This window comes from Ceratotherium simum, chromosome 30 (genome assembly GCF_057802395.1).
Source record: "Ceratotherium simum simum isolate JZ-2026a chromosome 30, ASM5780239v1, whole genome shotgun sequence".
In the NCBI taxonomy this organism is placed as follows: domain Eukaryota; kingdom Metazoa; phylum Chordata; class Mammalia; order Perissodactyla; family Rhinocerotidae; genus Ceratotherium; species Ceratotherium simum.
In genome coordinates, this window is record NC_141929.1 from 14,369,638 (window position 1) to 14,376,712 (window position 7,075).

The following is a 7,075-nucleotide window of genomic DNA, read 5'->3' on the forward strand; positions in this document are numbered from 1 at the left end:
TGCCTTTCACACGCGGCTGTGGTCAGCTGCGGCCAAGCCCGACTGGAGGAGAAGCCTCCGGTCCGCGAACCGCGTCCCGCGTACCGTTCCCACTCGCGCTCGCAAAGAATCATGACCTGAGGCCAGCTCGGCTTCGTGCCCGGGCTCCCCAAGCCGGAGCTGCGGTGGGGCCGCTGCACCCAGGCCTGAGGAGAGAGAGCGTCAGGAGCTGCGTGGGCATGGGGTTTTCCCCTCCTGGGGAAAGCGGGCTGAGTGTCTGTGGATTTCCTGGAGTGCTCACCCACTGGTGCACCTTCCTATTCCAGTCTCATTCTCTTTCTGTTGGATGCCCTTACCTCCCTACTGTTTAGGGTAAAGTGCACACATTTAAATATTTTTCCATGTCTTCTCTTAGCACATCCTTTCTCCAACTTCCAAACCTAGCTCAAATCCTTAATGAAGCTCCAGGTGGACTGCATTTCGCCCTCCACGCTTCATCTTCTCTGGCAGAGGGGAGGCCTATAGGTCAGTAGTTCTCAAACTTTGGCGTGTATCAGATTCTCCGGGAGAGCTGGTTCAAACACAGCTCGCCCACACCCCCAGTTGCTGTTTCTTTAACTCCAGAGTTGAGCCTGAGAATTTGCATTTCTAACAAGATCCCACGTGACACTGATGCTGCTGCTCTGGGGAACCACTTGGAGAACTACTGCTGGTGGTGTTTGTTGGCTGGAGTTCTGGCATTGTCCTTCAAGGATGGGTCTGCTGTAGTATAATAATAGCCTCTGAAGAGCCAGGCCATGGAAGGCGGGGGCCCAGTCTAGTTTAGCATAGAAATGCTCTTTTTAATTGTAATTAAATAAACAAATCAGTTCATCCAGTAAAGGGAAAATAGTGTGTGGGCCAGCTGACTGAAAGGTGTTCCAGACCTTGGCCCTTGGTGTTCCTGTTACTGCCCAAGGTGGGTCATCTGCCTACCCCAAGACACGCAAGTAGTCGAGAGGCAAGGTGGTAGGAAAGAAAGGGATTTTATTACAGCTTGCTAGCAAGGGGGAAGATGGCTGACTAATGTCAGAAAGAACCATCTCACAGAACAAAGACTACAGGCCAGTTATATAGGGGGCTGGTCTCGGGTTGGGGCAGATGTCTGGTCTTAGTTCCTGATAATCTTTTGTTTTACTGGACACTCATCAGAGACCAGAGCCATGCCCTATACTCAGATCTTTCAGTTGTCATTGATGATGGCTGTCATCATAGACTCTCTGCCCGGGGGTCATCACATTTCCAAGGAACTGAAAAGAAAAAAGTTATCAACTTATCACAACTTGGAGGGGCCACAAAAATCTATAGAGCATGTATATCTCCTGGAAGGTGCATATCCAGCTGGGTTAATTAATCAGGTCATTCAAAGTTACAATATGGTTTCTTTTCTACAATATGGCTTCCCTTATGTCAACCTTGTATTGAGCTGGTATCATTCTCTCTAAAGCTGGGAAGACTTTCTGTTTGGAAGTGGGGCAGCAGAGGTATACCTGGTGCTATCCCCCGAGCTATGGATGCAAACCAGGGGATCTCAAACGCCTACTCTAGCTCGGTAGAATCCACTGCCTCTGAGTGGGCTATGACCTAAAACAGGCTGAGGGGAGTGAGAGGTGGGGAGGTAGATGCCTGACGTGTCAAATATCTGAGAGTGATTCTCATACCTACCCAGGTAGACTCTCCTTACCACCTGCTGTCCTGATGTTCTGGGAACTACAAACCTCTGAAGGGGAAACCCTTCACCAGAGGGTGACCATCACCCTCAGGCACAATCCCAGACTCTTTCAGCTGTAAGCTGACAAAAGTTCTCTGCTTGACCAAACTCTAGCCAGGCTCCTTTGAGCCCTCTTCGTCAACAGGCCTCAAGCTTGGCCTATAAAAACTACACTCTTGGGCCGGCCCAGTGGCTTAGCGGTTAAGTGGGCACACTCTGCTGCTGGCGGCCCAGGTTCGGATCCTGGGTACGCACTGACGCACTGCTTCTCCGGCCATGCTGAGGCCGCGTCCCACATACAGCAACTAGAAGGATGTGCAGCTATGACATACAACTATCTACTGGGGCTTTGGGGGAAAAATAAATAAATAAAAATTAAAAAAAATAAAAATAAATAAATAAAAAACTACATTCTCAACACAAATGATTTCACCTACCCCCCACCCCCCCAATTAAAAGACAAACACAATAACATAGCTTCTAACAGTTCAAAGCCACATCCCTAGGATGGCCCTAGCCCCCTTTAAAGTGCCTGTCTGATAAATCTCAAGGCTGCCAAAAGAATTTAGTGTTTGTTCTAGCCAACACCTGGTGATAGGCCCCTGACCACCCCTTCTTAGAGTATTTACTAAAAAGGGCTTACAATTGTGACTTCTTCCTCTGTCTCTTTGAGATGTACATGTATCTCCTACAACTCAGGAGTGTCTTTCCCAAGGACCTGAAAGCCATTCCTTGGAAATGTAATCATCACTAAGGATAGGCCTCTGTCTCCCAGTCTCTGTGGAAGGATAGCATTCTAACTTTGATAATTGCCAACTAACAGACACAACCGGCCTAATCAGCATTTACACTGACCAACCCTGTGTAATTTTTCATTTCCCTGACTCTATTGAGACCCTGCTCACCTCTCTACGTACTCCCTCATTTTCCCTTTAAAATGCCCATTCTGTGCAAATCGAAGTTGAGTTCAGTTCGTGCTGGACCCTCTTCCCTATTGCAATAGTATATTACTGGTTAAAATTTGGCCTTACCAGTTTAGCTACTGTCCGGCTTTGTTTATCTTTGGCAAAGGGAGTAGCTGCTCTCAGTCCTGGGGGCCCAGGCTCTCGCCTTTCCCCCATCGACCAACGGCTAAAAGGGTGAGTTATCCCTAGGTCCTTGGGCAAGTAGCCAAGTGGCCACCAGAGGCATTGCACCCTGACTAAGGTTGACTCTGGAATGGTTTTCTGTTTCCTTTAGATTTGTGTCCCCATCGCAGGCCGTGGGGGGCTCAGTGATCCACGTGCAAGCCTATGCCCTGCCCATAAAACCAGCTGCCAGGCCCTTCCTGCAAGAGCTTTGCCTCTGCACCTGAGTCACGTGGAATGGCAACATCCCCTCACAGGCAGAAGGTAAATGAGACTTTTTGAATTTACATCCATCTCCCAAATCTCTATTAGCAGATTATTCAGGGAGAATTAAGATGCCTTTTCACGAGCAGGACAGAGAGACCCTCTCTATCCTCAGGTCCAACAAGAACTCCCATCATCACCCTCACTCCTTCCCAATTAGATGGCAAATTGGTTCACCCATTTCCTCTTGCTGGTTGTGCATTCCCATCTTCTCCACCCATCCAAATTCTGCCTGACTGTCCAAAGTCTACCTTGAGTTTTCCTTCTTCCAGAAGTTTCTCCCCAACTGCCTCAGCCCCATGTGAACATCACCCTTTGTGTAGCACTTGAATTTGCGTCGTTAATTTAAAAGCCTAGCTTTGCTGGTGAACTGTCCAGTGCAAGAGAGGCGGTGGAACATGGCAGATGAGAGCACAGGGCTTTGGAGGCAGACAGCTACTAAGTAGCAAAGTGCAAAGAGGAGCTGGCTCCCACCCTCCCTAGATTTCTGTTTGGGGGACAGAAGCTTAAAGGAAGACCAGTCTGGCAGCTCCCATGTCTAATGATTTGTGTGACCCAAAGCAAGTTACACAGTTCTTTCATCTGTAAGATGGGAATAATAATAATAGACCCTACTTTTTAGAGTTGTTGTAAAGATTAAATGAAAAAATACTATGATCTTGGATGGGAAGAGTATCAAAAAGAAACCAAGTTAATCTATAAATTTATTGGGATCCCAGTACAAATAGATAAATTTATTTTATTTTATTTTTTTTGTGTGAGGAAGATCAGCCCTGAGCTAACATCTGTTGCCAATCCTCCTCATTTTTGCTGAGGAAGATTGGCCCTGGGCTAACATCCATGCTCATCTTCCTCCACTTTATATGGGACATCTGCCACAGCATGGCTTGACAAGCAGTGCGTTGGTGTGCCCCCAGGATCCGAACCTGCAAAGCCCAGGCCACGGAGCGCACGCACTTAACCCACTACGCTACTGGGCGGCCCCAGATAAATTGATTTTAAAAATTCATTTGGAAAACTAACAAGCAAAACTAGTCAGGAAATTTCTGAAAAAGTAACAGTAGTGAAAGATGTTAGCCCTCTCAGATATTAAACATATTATAAAGTTAAAATAGTATGATAGGCTGGCCCCATGGCTTAGCGGTTAAGTGCGTGCACTCTGCTCGCTACTGGCGGCCCAGGTTCGGATCCCGGGCACACACTGACGCACTGCTTCTCCGGCCATGCTGAGGCCGCTTCCCACATACAGCAACTAGAAGGATGTGCAACTATGACATACAACTATCTACTGGGGCTTTGGGGAAAAAAAAGGAGGAGGATTGGCAACAGATGTTTGCTCAGAGCCGGTCTTCCTCAGCAAAAAGAGGAGGATTAGCATGGACATTAGCTCAGGGCTGATCTTCCTCACAAAAAAAAAAAAAAATAGTATGATAGATCAATGACATAGACATGCAAGTCTAGAAATAAACTCAAATACTCATGGAAATTTGGCATATGGTAAAGATACATTTCAAGTAAGTGGGGGAAAAGATGAATTATTCTATAAATGGTGCAGGGACAATTGGGGAACCACCTACTAAAAAACTGTCGACTCTGGATAAATTAGTGGATCAATCAAAAATCAGCAATGGCTACCAGTATCACGAAAAATGAAGACAACTGGCCTCATTTGAAGACAAACAGAAGGGCCGGCCCCGTGGCTTAGCGGTTAAGTGCTCGCGCTCTGCTGCTGGCGGCCCGGGTTCGGATCCCGGGTGCACACCGACACGCCACTTCTCCGGCTATGCTGAGGCCACGTCCCACATACAGCAACTAGAAGGATGTGCAGCTGTGACATACAACTATCTACTGGGGCTTTGGGGGGAAAAAAAATAAATAAATAAAATCTTTGAAGACAAACAGAAACTGACCACTGATGGAAGTATGACACACTGAAAGTAGTATTGAAAAAAGAAATCACCCCAAATCTGACAACTACCAATGTACAGAAAATACAGGTATTAGAGGAACATGTTATTTGAAACCATGGAGATGCAATCAACAAAATTCAGTGAAAAACTGTACAGGACAAATGACCCAGTTTCTTTGCAATGAACACATTGCAAATTTTAAAAAAAGACATAGAGGAGAATCTGTAAATTTAAAAAAGCTGTATCAACCAATTGCAATGTATGGATGTTATCTGAATTCTAATTCAAACAAACTGAAAAAAAAATGTGTGAGAAAAGGGGAAATTTGAACACTGACCATTGGATATTAAGTAATTATTATTAGTTTTAAGTGTGCTAACGGTGTTGTGGTTTTTTTTTTTAAGAGGCCTCATTTATTGGTATATACTGAAATTGTATTTATGGAATGATAAGACATCTGGAGTTTGCTTCAAAATAATCCAAAGTTGTGGAAGAATAGATACAACAAGTTTGGCTAAATTGATAATTGTTGAATCTGAGAGATGATGGCTACTTGGGGTTCATCATGTTTCTAATTTTACATGTATTTCAAGTTTTCCACAATAAAATGGTTTTTAAAAATTTCAGTCAGAACTCTACCTCTTACTAAGCTAAAGACCAAAAATAACAACAGAAACTAATTCAATAGAAAAAGGGAAGAAATTTTTGCAATTTAGATCAGAGGTAAAAGAATAGTATGAAGTGCTCTGCAAATCAGTAAGAAGATGACCAAGACAACAACAGGAAGTGTGAAAAGAATATGAATAGACAGTTCATAGAGAAGGAAACACAAATGGCTCTGACACAAAGAGATGCAGGGCTTTGCTCTTTTTTTTCTAACTGTAGTAAAATACACACAACATAAAATTTACCATCTTTTTTTTTGTGTGTGTGAGGAAGATTGGCCCTGAGCTAACATCCATGCTAATCCTCCTCTTTTTGCTGAGGAAGACCGGCTCTGAGCTAACATCTAATGCCAATCCTCCTCCTTTTTTATCCCCAAAGCCCCAGTAGATAGTTGTACGTCATAGTTGCACATCCTTCTAGTTGCTGTATGTGGGATCCGGCCTCAGCATGGCCGGAGAAGCGGTGCATCGGTGCGTGCCCGGGATCCGAACCCGGGCCGCCAGCAGCAGAGTGCACACACTCAACCGCTAAGCCATGGGGCCGGCTCTAAAATTTACCATCTTAACCATTTTTAAGTTTACAGTTCAGTTCAGTAGTCCCGGCTCCCAGAGGGAGTTCCTGTTACCAGCAGCAGCCATACATTTCTTGCAGGGTCCTGCAGATTGCACTTACTCCAAGAAGTCTTCCCGGACCGGGACCCTCACACTCTGGCAGCACGTTTGTTGGTTTAATAAGGAAGTTGGGGGCCGGCTCCGTGGCTTGGCGGTTAAGTGCGCGCGCTCTGATGCTGGCGGCCCGGGTTCGGATCCCGGGCGCGCCCCGAGGCACCGCTTCTCCGTCCAACGCGAGGCCAAGTCCCACGTACAGCAACTGGAAGGATGTGAACCTATGACATACAACTGTCTACTGGGGCTTTGGGGGGAAAAAAATGAATAAATAAAATCTTTAATAAGGAAGTTGGATGCCTACTCTGTGCCAGGCACAGTGCTAAACTCTTTATGTGCATTAGCTCACTGAATCCTCCCAACAACCAGGTTTGGTAGATACTATTGCATTTTTACAGATGAAGAAATTGAGGCTCCAAGAGGTTGAGTGGCTTGCACACACAGTAAGAAAGTGATGGCAAATGGGGAGGATTTGTCTGATTTCAAACTCTGTATCTAACCACTAGACTCTACCCTATATTATAGCATCAGAATATTTTTTTATGGCTCTGTCTACCCCAGACAGTGGGACTATACACAGAGCAGAGACCTACATGTTTTTGTGTCTGCTGCTGACAGATTGCACTGAGGGCTTTATCTTCTGAAAAACTTTCCTTGAGTATCTTTGCTCCTCAGGCAGAGAAGTGTGAAGGCCTTGGAGCAAGCACGCCCCCC